General features: G+C 39.2%; 1 non-coding gene across 1 annotated transcript; it reads right to left on the bottom strand.

Annotated features, from left to right (window-relative positions):
* Nucleotides 1-11,908: 11,908 nt before the first annotated feature.
* Nucleotides 11,909-12,015, bottom strand: LOC112745975 (small nucleolar RNA R71). The gene has a single exon (XR_003173878.1). It is a non-coding gene; the product is annotated as a small nucleolar RNA R71 (small nucleolar RNA).
* Between the last annotated feature and the right edge of the window lie 3,689 nt (nt 12,016-15,704).

Raw genomic sequence — 15,704 nt, 5'->3', positions numbered from 1 at the left:
AAAGACTAGCTTTAATGGCATTCAAATCAACTAGCAACTTCCAAATATCAATCAACAAAAGAGTTTGATAACTCAAGAGTCTCCAATTACTCAACTCAAGCCAAGAGGAGAAGAATCTAACTCATGACTAAAAGAAACATTTCTTCAAACACTTAATGGGCATAAACATAAAGCATGGTATATTGCAAGAAATAATAGAAGCTATAAATATCAAAAGCAAGAAATTAACAATAGGAAACTAAAGCAAATATAAAAAGACATAGAAATCATAAACTAAAAATGACAAAATAAAGGAATTAACAAGAGAGGTAAGTACTAGAACAAATAAAAGTAAAGGTAAACTAAAGCAAGGAGAGAATTCAAATCTAGATCTAAAAGGAAGAAAACTAAAAACCCTAAATCTAGAAAGAGAAGAGAGCCTCTCTCTCTAGAATTCTACATCTCTCTCTAAAACTAAAGTGTATGTGATCACCCCCATTGACCCCTCTTGAATTCTACATGTAATAGCCTCAGAATTTAGTTGGATCTAGGAATGGGAAGCTCAGAAATTGCCCTCAGTATTTTCACTTTAATGAGGTCACGTGCGAGCTGCGACGCATACGCATGGGTCACGCGTACGCGTCGTTTGGCGTTTTCCTTTTCACGCGTACGTGTCATTGACGATCGGATTTCTACTAGTAAAGAATTTTAATAAAAATATATTCGCGTTGGTAGTATAGCTTCTAAACCAATAGAGAATCCTTTCGTACAAAAGTTTGGTTGTCACAAGTAACAAAACCCAATAAAATTTATAACCGAAGTATTTAAACCTCGGGTCATCTTCTCAAGGAATTGCAGGGAGGTATGATTTATTATTGGTTATGAGTAAAAGAGTATTTTTGGGTTTTTGAAATAAGGAACAGGTAATTTAAATAGCGAGAGAAATAAATTAATAATTGTAAAAATCTCTTGGCAAGGTATAAGAATTGAAATTTCTATCCTTGTTATCCTTATCAATTGTGATGAGAATTGGATTTTTCTCCCACCATGTTAACCTCTAACTATGAAGGTAAGTCAAGTGGATGAATAAATTTGATTCCTCTGGTCCTAGTCAATTCCTATGGAAAGACTAGAGTTATTGGAATACAAACCAACTAGCAAAGATAACAATCATCAATCACAAGGAGTTTGATAACTCAAGTGTCTCCAATTACTTAACCAAAGCAAAAAGGGAGAAAATCTACTTGAATAAAAATGCCTTCAGATGGGAAGCAGCAGTAACATAAATAAAAGAAAGAAACCTTAAATCTGGAATTCCTCAAATTGCATTAAATAGAAATTAAAATCCAACATGAAGTTCATAAGCCAAATTGAAAAGATAAATAACAATTAAAGTAATAGAATAAATAAAAGTATAAAATAAATTAAAGGAACATTGAACCTGTGATTGAAGAAGAAATAGCCTAAAACTAATAGAAATCTTAAATCCTAATCCTAAGAGAGAGGAGAGAGCCTCTCTCTCTAAAAACTACATCTAAAACCTAAAATTATGAATTATGAGTTGATCCTCATGAATGAATGGATTCCCCCACTTTATAGCCTCTAATCTGTGTTTTCTAAGCCGAAAACTGGGTCAAAAATAGCCCAAAAATTGCCCCCAGCAATTTCTGGTACGTACAGGTCGCTACAAAGTCACGCGGAAGCGTCGTCCACGCGTTTGCGTAGATTGCATTTTTGCCAGGTCACGCATCCGCATGATACACGCATTCGTGTCACCTGGCTTCAGGGCAGCCATGGCAATTTTTTTATTGTCAGGAAGCCCCGTCATTTGGACCTCTGTAGCTCAAGTTATGGTCGATTTAGTACCAAGAGGTCAGGCTGGACAGCTTTAGCAGTTCCTTGAGTTTCTTGTATTCCTTCCACTTTTGCATGATTCCTTTCCATCCTCTAAGCCATTCCTGCCCTGTAAACTCTGAAACCACTTAACACAGATATCAAGGCATCGAATGGTAATAAAGGATAATTAAAATTGACAGTTTAAAGGCCTAGGAAACATGTTTTTAATTATATCACAGGATTAGGAAGGAAAATGTAAAACCATGCAATTTATATGAATAAGTGGGCAAGGACTTGATAAAAACCACTCAAATTAAGCACAAGATAAACCATGAAATAGTGGTTTATCAACCTCCCCACACTTAAACATTAGCATGTCCTCATGCTAAGCTCAAGAGAAGCTATAAAGAATGAATGGGGAAAGTAAGAAAGTATGAAATGCAACCTATCTATATGAATGCAGCTACATGCAAAATGTTTCTACCTACTTGGTTAAAAGTAAACAAATCTTTTAAGAACAAATATAAACTGGATTTCACTAATTCAAATCACAAAATAAAGTACAAATAAACTTGCAGAAGAAAATAGCTCATGAAAGCCAAGAACAAAGAATCGAGCATCGAACCCTCACTGGAAGTGTATGCACTCTAATCGCTCAGGTGTTTAAGGTTCGATCTCTCAATTCTCTACTAACCTTGCTTTCTAAGGCTTGTTCTTCATCTAACAATCAACAAAAATTTAATGCACAGATACACATATCAAGAGGTCTTTTAAGGGTTGTAATCGGATCAGGGTCAAGGTAGGATTGTATTTGGCCAAGTGGACTAAAATCTGAATCCTTAATTAACTTAAACTTTCCACCTCACTTAGACAATCCATGTAATCACAATACAACATCTAACTATCCATTAACCATGTTTTCCACATATTCATGCATCCTAATTTCAAGTACAGTACATATGCATTGCTTTCACCATTTATTTTGGAGCATTTTGTCCCCATTTTGTTATTTGCTCTTTTTCTTTTCTTTTCTTTTCTTTTTATTTTTTATTTTTTTTTCGTTTATATATATGCCTATTTTTTTCTTTTGTTTTTCTTAATGCATATGATTAAATTATTGAATGCATGAATATGTCCTAAACATTTCTTTCACATTTTCATAAAGATATATAATACCGAATTCTTAAACCAAATGTTTTCAATCCCAATTTTTCCCCACACTTAATTCATAAGTACTGTCACTAGTCTAAGCTAACCAAGGATTCAAATTAAGGACATTATTATTTTCCACTTAGAGTTAGTGATGAGCTAAAGTAAAGAACAAAGGGGTATAATAGGCTCAAAATTGGTTTGCAAGGGATAATGAAAGGTAAGGCCATATGGGTATGTAAGCTCAGTGAAATAAAGGCCTCAATCATATAAGTGCATGCATACATCAAACCATGGAAATATAGAATTAAGCAAGACAAATATCACAATTTTAGAGAGAAAAACACACACGAAAAATAGAATATTGGTTGATAAAAGGCAACCAATCAAGTAGGCTCAAAATCTCACTGGTTTTGTGTGTTCGAGCTCTAAACCATGTTCCAGAATAATATTTCTTCAAACAAATTTTTCAAAATGTTTAATTCAAATTAGTGAAATGCTATAAAAAGTTTCTTGAAGAAGAAAATATTACTTTAACCTAGTGGTAAAATATGCACAAAATCAAACAAATATGCAATCAAACATGCAAATGCAATAATGAACAAACAAAGAAAATAAAACATTGGCGTTGAAAAGAATGTAACTAACCCACGGAAGTCGGTATCGACCTCCCCACACTTAAAGATTGTACCGTCCTCGGTGCATGCTAAGATGTACAAGTGGATGGGTGGCTCCAACTGACGCTTTTCTCCATAGATTGTGCAGATGGACTTGATTGTTACCCCATATAGAAGCTTTTCCTCTCCCTTCGTGGTGGCCATCCTGAAAGAAGAGAAAAAAGAAGAAAAAGTAACCCAAAAACAAAGAAAGAAAAAAATGAAATATGGTTGGGTTATTGCCAACTAATGAGAGTCTCAAGTACATGGTAGCTGCAACATGCAATTGAGAAAACAGTGGAAGCAAATGGCATATCAATGTTGCAAAAAAATTTTGCAACAAAGGGGAAGAGTAGGTAATGAAAGACAGTATAAAATATTACCCAACAATGTAAAGCAAGTCACTAAGCACCAAATTAATTTCAAGAAAAGATATAATAGTTGAATAAGAAAATTTAACACCAATGGTAAAATAATAAATTTAGAAAAGAAAATAAAAATATGCACAAAATTAAAATGCAATGGATGAAGGTATGCAAATAAATTAAATAAAATAAAATGGAAGTGAAGAGGGATTTGAGAAGTTAAAGAGATGAAGAAGAAGTAAGTAAGAAAGGAAGAAGAAAGAAGAAAAGATAGAAGAAATTAGGATTAGAAAAGAAAAGATAAGATAAGTGGCGCTGATCTGGATAAGCTGTGTGGCGCAGGCGACGCGGACGCGTGGGGCACGCGGTCGCGTGATGTGTGATTTATGTCAAGTGACGTGGACGCGTGACTTGATTTGTGCGAATGGCGCGAGGGCAGCTATGCGTTCGTGCAACTCTCTGTTTCAAACCCATTTTGCCAAAAATTTGGGGTGACACGATCACGTGGGTGACACGATCGCGTAGATGGCTATATTTTGAAAATGATACGGCTGCGCGGGGCACGCGGTTGCGTGATGGGGCTGGTGCTTCCAGCATCATTCCAGCCCAGCTCCATCACAACTTACTACCATACACCTCCTTTACGTCGAATTTTAGGGGCACGCATTCGCGTGCGTGATGCGGACGCGTGGGCATGTTTGTGCCTAAGGCACGCCTCCAGCCACGCTTTCACGTGACTTTCGGTTCAAATTGCTTTTCTTCCTAACGCATCTGCAACGCGGACGCGTCGGTGACGCTTGCGCGTCGCGTGCATATTTTTTTTTTATGCAGAATGGGAATGTAAATGTGAATGCAGACTATATACAGAGATTATGAATGAAAAAAATAAAATAAAATAAGATTAAGAATAAAAAAGGAACGATTATTGATGCCAGGGCATTTTGGCCAGTTTCACTGACCTTTTCTTTATTGTTTTAGGGTAGTTTCATGCACTTTCTTAGGAAATAAGCAACTTTTGGGTAGATAATCACTTACATCTTGATTCAAGCAACACTATGATTTTTTACATCATTTTATGAGAATTATGCTGGAATTGAATGATAAAATAGATGATGCATGATATCATAACTTGGATTAGAGCTTTGATGCATTGTATTTGCTTGATTTCAGGACAAAGGAAGCAAGGAAGAGCCACGTTAGCAGCCACGTTAATCTAATTAACGTGACCACTACCATAGAATGGGAATGAACTCACAACGTTAATGAGAAAAGTGATCGCCAATAATGCTTTCGAACCCATCATAGCCCACGTTAACTGCCACGTTAACTACATTAACGTGGTAGTTAACGTGGAAGAAAAGGGAGCTCCAGCGTTAGTGGTAAAAGTGAATACCACTAACTCTCCAAAATTGGGAATTGGCCACGTTAAGAGTCACGTTAACTTAGTTAACGTGAACTCTAACGTGGAAGGGGCAAACAATGCCAATGTTAGTGACACTCACCTTTGTCACTAACGTTGGACTAAGACAACATTGCCCACGTTAGTGGTCACGTTAAGACCACTAACGTGAAGAGTAACATGGAGCCAAGCATGATAAGCCAACATTAGTGACACTCACCTTTGTCACTAATGTTGGAGATGGCAATCTTCAACACGTTAAGAGTCACGTTAACTAAGTTGACATGAACTCTAATGTGGGAAGGTGAGGCGTTTGAAGCGTTAGTGACAAAGGTAAGTGTCACTAACGCTCTCGAGACTAAGGCATGCCCACGTTAAGAGCCACGTTAGTTATACTAACGTGAACTCTAACGTGAGGAAAGGAGGGGCTAAGGGCAATGTTATTGGAAAAGGTAAACGCCAATAATGCTTGCGATGGACCAAGAGGCAACGTTAGTGGTCACGTTAGTGCCACTAATGTTAAAGTTAATGTCAACCATCTTGGGCTAGGAACGTTAGTGTAAAAGGTGATTGTCACTAACGTTCTCGAACCAACATTTTCACTTAATGTTAACGCCACTAACGTCCTAGCTAAAGTCCATGCCTACTTCACACTTTCTCTGCAAGTAAAGCTGAGCCCACTGAAGATTCCAAACTGCTTCAACTCAAGATTCCAAGACTTGAAGAGCCAACTAGAAGATCAGAAGAGTAGTATATATAGGAGTAGTTTTAAACTGGGGAGAGAGCTTTTGGGGGCATTGAGAGAACTACCCTCTGTATAATTTACTTCTCTGCAACTTCTAGTTTTAGTTCCAAAAAAATGTATTTTCCATCTCTGTTTTCCATTCCCAGAGCTATGAACAACTAAACCCCTTTCATTGAGTTAGGGAGCTCTGTTGTAATTTGATGGATCAATAATAGTTTTCATTATTCTTCCTCTTTCTTTTCTCTTGATTTTACTAGAAATCTTCATCTAATTGGGTAGTTATCTTGGAAAAGAAGCTATTCATACTTGGATCTCTTCGGAACCTTGGAAGAGGAATGAAGAGATCATGCTAGAAATGTTTTCTCATGTTTGACCAAATTGGGGTTTGGGCGGATATAGTGACATATAATTCTCCCAATACTTTGATTTGGAAATACATGTGGTATAATCAGTGACCATACTTCATCTCTTCTCATGAGCAATTAGACTAAGGAATTGGTTATTGATCAAGATTTGAGAGATTGAATTACCAAGGAATTGGAATTCAATCACTTAAGATTGCCAAGGAGATCAAGGAATGCATTGATTGAGGAAGAGATGAAAATGAACTTGATCCGGAAAATGCAGCATCTCCTAAGCCCAATGAATCCCCCATTTCTGATCTTACCCATTCTCTTTACTTTCTGCCATTTAATTTCATGCTAAATTCTCCATTCCCCATTTAAGATTCTGCAATTTACTTTCCGTCATTTATATTCAGCTCTTTATTTCCAGCATTTCCATTTTCTGCCATTTACTTTCCCGCCATTTAATTTCCTGCAATTCTCAAATCAAATTCTGCTTAGCTCAACTATAACATTCGTCCAATTAAAGTTGCTTGACCAATCAATCCCTGTGGGATTTGACCTCACTCTATTGTGAGTTTTTACTTGACGACAATTCGGTATACTTACCGAGGGAAATTTGTTAAGAGACAAGTTTCCGTGCATCAAGTTTATGGCACCGTTGCCGGGGATTGATTTTGTATCAACAATGATTCAATTGGTGGATAACTAGATTGAGCATTTTTCTTTTGTTTGATTTAAATTCTGTTTGAGCAATTTACTTTCAGTTTTAGTTATTTTCTTCCCTTTACCCCTACCCGTTAGTGGTGTTCTCGTAGTTGTTACAATTTAGTTCACTAACCCACTAACTATTTGATATATTGCATCACTCACACTAACAGCATTTTTAACAAGAATACTCTCTATTTCCCTTTTGCTTTGGCCTTATTGGTTATATGTCAGGTAGAAGAAGTGGGGCTTCCACTTCTTTTGATTCTGAACCTGGGAGGACCTTCCTTAGATTAAGGAGGGAAGCAAGAGGAAAGAGAGTTGTTGGTGCTTAGGAAGAGGAAGAGTACTTTGAACCAGACATGGATGAGAATATGGAGAACCATCATGAAGAAGAGGCTCACAACCATGGCAGAGAAGGTCCAGTGCATCATGCTGGACAAGAAAGAAGAGTTATAGGCTCTTATATCAATCCAAACCCAGGAAACTGTGGAAGTAGCATCCAAAAGCCAACCATACATGCCAACAACTTCGAACTAAAGCCACAGCTCATCACCCTTATTCAGAACAACTGTTCATTCGGAGGGAGCGTCCAAGAAGACCCCAATCAACATCTAACCACATTCCTGAGGATATGTGATACTGTGAAGTCTAATGGTGTTCATCCAAACACCTATAGACTGCTTTTGTTTCCCTTCTCCCTCAAGGACAAAGCATCTAAATGGCTGGAATCCTTCCCGAAGGAGAGTTTAACAACCTAGGAAGATGTGGTGAACAAATTCTTGGCGAGATTCTATCCTCCTCAAAGAATCAACAGGTTGAGAGCTGAGGTACAAACATTCAGGCAGCAAGATGGTGAGACTCTATATAAAGCATGGGAGAGGTTTAAAGACTTGACAAGAAGGTGCCCACCAGATATGTTCAATGAGTGGGTACAGCTATACATTTTCTATGAAGGTCTTTCCTATGAATCAAAGAAGGCAGTAGACCACTCATCCGGGGGATCTCTGAACAAGAAGAAGACCATTGAAGAAGCCATAAATGTCATTGAAACTGTAGCTGAGAATGACTACTTCTACGCTTCTAAAAGAGGCAACACTAGAGGAGTGATGGAGCTGAACAACGTGGATGCACTGCTGGCCCAGAAAAAGCTAATTACCAAGCAGCTGGCTGACCTTACCAAGAAGATGGAGAGGAACCAAGTAGCAGCAATCACCACTTCATTATCAACTCAAGAAGGAGTGAATGAAGAAGCAGAGGGTGCTCAGGAACAAGCCAACTACATTGGAAATTCACCTAGGCAGAACCATGACCCATACTCCAAAACCTATAACCCTGGTTGGAGGATCCACCCAAACTTTGGGTGGGAAAATCAACAAGACTAGGGCCAAGATCAGAGACGTCACAACCCCAACAACAATGCAGCTCACCAACATTCCACACAGAGATCATATCAGCATCCACCTAATAACACACCTCAACATCCATACCAAAGCCAAAATGGCCCTTCTCATCCTCCAATCTTAACTCTCCATCATCCAAAGATAGACTCTCAAGGATTGAGACTCTACTTGAAGGCATATGTAAGGAAATCCAAGATAACAAAGTGTTCAAGGAGGAGGTGCGAGCCAATATCAAGAACCAGGGAGACACCATCAAGAGGTTGGAATTTTGATGCCAGGGCATTTTGGCCTTTTCTTTATGGTTTTAGGGTAGTTTCATGCACTTTCTTAGGAAATAAGCAAGTTTTGGGTAAATAATCATTTACATCTTGATTCAAGCAAACATTTTGAATTTTATATGATTTCGTGAGAATTATGCATGAATTGAATGGTAAATTGAACGATGCATGATCTCATGGGTTAGAACCTAGCTTTGATGCACTTTATTTGCTTGATTTCAGGACAAAGGAAGCAAGGAAGATGCCACGTTAATAGCCACGTTAGTCCAACTAACGTGACCATTAACGTGGAAAGGAGGCTAGCTTACAACGTTAACAAGAAAAGTGAACACCAATAACGCTTTCGTGAACCATCATAGCCCACGTTAGTGTCCACGTTAACTACTGTAACATGGAAGAGAAGTAAAGCTCCAACGTTAGTGGTAAAAGTGAATGCCACTAACGTTGGGGAGAGGGGCACACTTAGCCATGTTAAGAGTCACGTTAACTACATTAACATGACCTCTAACGTGGGAGAAGCAATGAAGAGCCAACGTTAGTGACACTCACCTTTGTCACTAACATTGGACTAAGCCTCTGTTAGCCACGTTAGTTGCCACGTTAATTGCATTAACGTGGAAGCTAACGTGGAGAAAAGGAATGATGAGCCAACGTTAGTGACACTCACCTTTGTCACTAACGTTGGAGATGGCTATCACTACCACGTTAGAAGTCACGTTAACCTAAGTAACGTGAACTCTAACGTGGGAAGAAGGGTGTTTGGAGCGTTAGTGACAAAGGTAAGTGTCACTAACCCTCTCGAAGTTGAGGCATACCTATGTTAAGAATCACGTTAGCTACACTAACATGGACTCTAACGTAGGGAAGAAGGGGCCAAGGGCAACGTTATTGGCAAAGGTAAACACCAATAACACTCACGATGGATCAAGAGGCAACGTTAGTGGTCATGTTAGTACCACTAACGTTGAAGTTAACGTAACTCATCTTGGGCTAGGAACGTTAGTGCAAAAGGTGATTGTCACTAACATTCTCGAACCCACATTTTCACTTAACGTTAACGCCACTAACGTCCTAGCCAAAGTCCATGCCTACTTCACAATTTCTTTGTAAGTAAAGCTGAGCCCACTGAATATTCTAAACTGCTTCAACTCAAGATCCAAAGGCCCATATCCAAGACTTGAAGAGCCAACTGGAATATCAGAAGAGTAGTATATATAGGGGTAGTTTTGAACTAGAGAGGAGCTTTTGGGATTCAGATGACTACTCTTTGTATAATTTTACTTTCTCTGCAACTTCTAGTTTTACTTCAGAATGTACTCCCCATCTTTGCTTTCCATTCCCAGAGCCATGAACAACTAAACCCCTTTCATTGGGTTAGGGAGCTCTGTTGTAATTTGATGGATCAATAATAGTTTTTATTATTTTTCTTCTTTCTTTTCTCTTGATTTTACTTGAAAGCTTTCAATCTTCATCCAATTGGATAGTTGTCTTGGAAAAGAAACTATTCATACTTGGATCTCTTCTGAACCTTGGAAGAGGAATGAAGAGATCATGCTAGAAATACTTTCTCATGTTGGATCAAATTGGGGTTTAGGCGGATATGGTGACATATAATTCTCCCAATACTTTGATTTGGAAATACATGTGGTATAATCAGTGACCGCACCTCATCTCTTCTCATGAGCAATTAGACCAAGGAATTGGCTATTGATCAAGATTTGAGAGATTGAGTTACCAAGGAATTGGAATTCAATCACTTAAGATTTCCAAGGAGATCAATGAATGCATTGATTGAGGAAGACATGAAAATGAACTTGATTCGGAGAATGCAACATCTCCTAAGCCCAATGAATTCCCCATTTCTGATCTTACCCATTCTCTTTAGTTTCTGCAATTTACTTTCATGCTAAATTCCCCATTCCCTGTTTAAGATTCTGCAATTTACTTTTCGTCATTTTTATTCAGCTCTTTATTTCCAGCATTTACATTTTCTGCCATTTACTTTCCTGCCATTTAATTTCCTGCAATTCTCATATCAAATTCTGCTTAGCTCAACTAGAACATTCCTCCAATTAAAGTTGCTTGACCAATCAATCCCTTTGGGATTGAAACTCACTCTATTGTGAGTTTTTACTTGACGACAATTCAGTATACTTGCCGATGGAAATCTGTTGAGAGACAAGTTTCCGTGCATCAAGTTTATGGTGTCGTTGTCGGGGATTGATTTTGTATCAAAAATGATTAAATTGGTGGATAACTAGATTGAGCACTTTTCTTTTGTTTGATTTAATTCCATCTGAGTAATTTACTTTCAGTTTTAGTTATTTCCTTCCCTTTACCTCTCACCCATTTGTGGTGCTATCTGCATATTATTTTTTTTACTATTTAGTTTACTGACCCACTAACTGTTTGATATACTGTCTGCATCTATCCTTTTTGCTCGTGCCTTATTGGTTGTATGACAGGTAGAAGAAGCAGGGCTTCAACTTCTCTTGATTCTGAACCTGAGAGGACCTTCCTTAGATTAAGGAGGGAAGCGAGAGGGAAAAGAGTAGTTGGTGCTGAAGAAAAGGAAGCGTACTTTGAACTAGACATGGATGAGAATATGGAGAACCATCATGAAGAAGAGGCTCACAACCATGGCCGAGAAGGTCCAGCGCATCAGGCTGGACAAGAGAGAAGAGTTTTGGGTTCTTACATCAACCCAAACCCAGGAAACTGTGGAAGTAACATCCAAAAGCCAACCATACATGCCAACAACTTTGAACTAAAGCCACAGCTCATCACCCTTATTCAGAACAATTGTCCATTCGGAGGAAGTGTCCAAGAAGACCCCAATCAACATCAAACCACCTTCTTGATGATATGTGATACTGTGAAGTCTAATGGTGTTCATCCTGACACCTATAGACTACTTCTGTTTCCCTTCTCACTCAAGAACAAAGCATCTAAATGGCTGGAATCCTTTCCAAAGTGGAGTTTAGCAACCTGGGAAGATGTGGTGAACAAATTCTTGGCAAGATTCTATCCTCCTCAACGGATCAACAGGTTGAGAGCTGAGGTACAAACCTTCAGACAGCAAGATGGTGAGACTCTATATGAAGCATGGGAGAGGTTTAAAGACTTGACAAGAAGTTGCCCGACAGATATATTCAATGAATGGGTGCAGTTGCACATTTTCTATGAAGGTCTTTCTTATGAATCAAAGAAGGCAGTAGACCACTCATCTGGGGGATCTCTGAACAAGAAGAAGACCATTAAAGAAGACATAGATGTCATTGAGACTGTAGCTGAGAATGACTACTTCTATGCTTCTGAAAGAGGCAACACTAGAGGAGTGATGGAGCTGAACAATGTGGATGCACTGCTAGCTTAAAATAAGATGATTTCCAAGCAACTGGCTGACCTCACCAAGAAGATGGAGAGGAATCAAGTAGCAGCAATCACCACTTCAGCAGCAACTCAAGAAGGAGTGAATGAAGAAGCAGAGCGTAGTTAGTAGCAAGCCAACTACATTGGAATTTCACCTAGGCAGAACCATGACCCATACTCCAAAACGTATAATCCTGGCTAGAAGAACCACCCAAACTTTGGGTGGGGAAATCAACAAGACCAAGGCCAAGATCAGAGACGCCACAACCCCAACAATAATGCAGCTCACCAACATCCCACACAGAGATCATATCAGCACTCACTTAATAACACATCTCAACATCCATACCAAAGCCAAAATGGCCCTTCTCATCCTTCCAATCTCAACTCTCCATCATCGAAAGAAAGACTATCAAGGATTGAGACTCTACTTGAAGGCATATGTAAGGAAATCCAAGATAACAAGGTGTTCAAGGAGGAGGTGCGAGCCAATATCAAAAATCAGGGAGACACCATCAAGAGGTTGGAGTTTCATGTGGGATACCTCTCTGAGAAGATTCCCAAACCATCTGATAGATTCCCAAGTGACACAGAGAAGAACTCGAGAGGTGAAGCAAAGAAGGTCAGGTGGGAAGATTGCAAGATGGTCATTATAAGTGATAAGGATACTGAGGAAGAGCTGAACAAACATTTAAAACAACCTGGAGATACCTCAGTAGACACACAAGAAGAGGATCACCAAGAAACCACACTTACACAGAAGGAGTTGCTAAAACTCTATGCAGCTTTTCCCCAAAGACTCAAGGGTGGTGTAGAAAAAAGAATATACTCAAAGTTTCTTGATATGTTTGCATCTCTCCATGTAAACATACCATTCATCAAGGCTCTCCAACAAATGCCTTCATACATTAAGTATATGAAAGAGCTGCTGAACAGGAAAAGCTCACTCAAAGGAGGGCAAACAATAGTGATGAATAAGGAGTGCAGTGCTCTCATTCAACCAGAGTTGCCTACAAAATGGAAGGACCCAGGGAGTTTTCACATCCCCTGTGTCATAGAAGAAACAATGTTTAACAAAGGACTCTGTGATCTGGGAGCAAGCATCAACTTAATGCCTTTATCTCTTATGAAGAAGCTGCAGATCAATGAGCTAATACCTACGACGTAGTCATCAGGCTAGCTGACAAAACTCAAAAACAAGCAGTGGGAGTGGTTGAAAATGTGTTGGTAAAGGTTGGGAGCTACTTCCTTCCTACAGACTTTGTCATATCGGAAATGGAAGAAAGTCACATCCACCCAATCATATTGGGAAGACCGTTCCTAGCTACAGCCAGAGCGCTCATAGATGTGTTGCAAAGAGTGCTAATACTGAGGATACATGATGAACAACTCGCATTCAATGTCTTCAAACCCTCACAAGAGCCAGATCAGGAAAACAAGGAACCAAGGAAAGAGCACGACAAAGCATTGGTGGAAGAAACAAGCATTGAAGCACAGGGAATTCTTTTAGTTAATGAGCAAGACAGTCAGCAGTTACCACAGCTAAAGGAAACTCAAGTGGAGCCAAAACCACCAGAATCATATGAGACCAGCAACAAAGTCTCCCTAGGAAAAGAGACCACAAAGAGTAGGGCAACAGCAAAAGAAACAAAGAAGAAGGCACCAAGGAGATGGAGGAACAAGAAGATCCCTACAGAGGATTTCTCTCTAGGGGATAAAGTGATCTCAGCCTACTTCCTAGACATCCCAACTCATCTCCCCACCATCCCATCTCAGTTACCTAAGGTTTTCACCATCAACAAAGTTCTCTCCCTAGAACATGTGGAGATCCTTGATGAAGCCAATGGATATAGGTTTACTGCAAGAGGGGAAGATCTGAAGCATTACCAACCACCCTGACAAAGGCAGAACGTCAAGCTAGTGACGCTAAAGAAGCGCTTCATGGGAGGCAACCCATGTTTTACATGCTTTTAAAGTAGTTAATAAAGCAAGGTTCATGAATTTCAAATCAACTTTGACATGCACTTGAATGAATCCTTTTATGCAACATATAGTGAAGAACAAGTTTGGTGTTCAAGGCACACTAAGAGAACATAAATGTAACTCATATCATGTCACTCTTAGAGCCTTGAACAAGTCATTTACACCACATAGCCCCAAACTAAGTTTGGTGTCACCATTGTTGCATACATGGATATTTAGCTGGTTAGTTGGTTTGAACTCATGAATAGCACTTAGTAATTAGAAACAAAAATTTTTAAAAAGTAGTTACCCCACCTTTTAAATTTTTGCCGCCACTTTCCACAATTTTATTAATCACATATCTTTTATTTTGTAGGAAAATTGATGGGACAATTGAAGGAGGGTTCGGCCACCACAAAAAGAGAGGACTATACACATGTCTTCAAGGGGATTGCGTTGGGAATTGTTGCCATGCAACATTGGAAGAAAAACACACTTGGAAACTGAACCAACCCCATCATAAAAGTGATGATCCTTGTGCCCATCCCATGCTAAACTCCATCCGTTCATCATACACCGACTCTATCAATCCACACCTTTCATTCACTCACCACTTCCCTATATAAGTGGTTCTTATTCCATACTTCCTTTCACATTCCAATTTCCATCCTTTACAACTACCAATTTTGGCACCCAACTCCTCTTACCCCATCCAAAAACACTCTACCTCACTCCCTTCACTACACCCTATCTTAACCGGCCAAAGTCCATCACTAACCTCAATACCTTCACTTTTCAAAAATCACTTATGGCATCATCGAGCTCTAAGAGGCAAAAGAGAAAGGAACCGGTTTAGAGCAGCCCTTTTTGATGAAGGGAAATTTAAAATTGCATTCCATGAACTTGAATTTGAACGGATAAAGCTCAAAAAGATATTGCCTGAGTTAAGGTTCCAGTTCAACGAGGATGAATGCCGACAGATTCGAGAGAAGATCAAACAAAGGGGTTGGCAAAGGCTCACGAACCCAGAAGCAAAGATAAATGCAAACCTCATCGAAGAATTCTATGCAAATGTGATCAGAGAAGACAAAACCAAGGCCCCCACCTTCAAAAGTTATGTGAGAGAAACAGAGGTGGATTTCAGCCCCAATGCCATAATAAGGACTCTTCAGCTGAAATTGCCACATTTTGATGAGCCCAGTTATCAGGTGAGAATAAGTAATGGCCCCGACAATTATGAACTTGAAGAAATTGTGAACGATGTGTGTTATAGGATCTGACTGGGAAAGGTATTCGGATAGAAGACCCCGGTTCATTAGGAGAGGAGACCTCATCCCGGAAGCCAAGGGAAGGTTTGAGCTCGTGAGGAGATCTATCCTTCCAGCTGCAAACAATTCTGAGGTCAACATTACTCGAGCTACTATGGTACATTGCTTAGTGAAGGGTGGAGGCATCAATGTGCACAAAATTATAGCTGAGGGGATTCAAGAATCAGCCGAGAAGAATGA

Source organism: Arachis hypogaea, chromosome 14, assembly GCF_003086295.3.
Source record: "Arachis hypogaea cultivar Tifrunner chromosome 14, arahy.Tifrunner.gnm2.J5K5, whole genome shotgun sequence".
NCBI classification, from domain to species: Eukaryota; Viridiplantae; Streptophyta; class Magnoliopsida; order Fabales; family Fabaceae; genus Arachis; species Arachis hypogaea.
The sequence above is the reverse complement of the archived record's forward strand: the minus strand, read 5'-3'. Positions and strand labels throughout refer to the sequence as shown.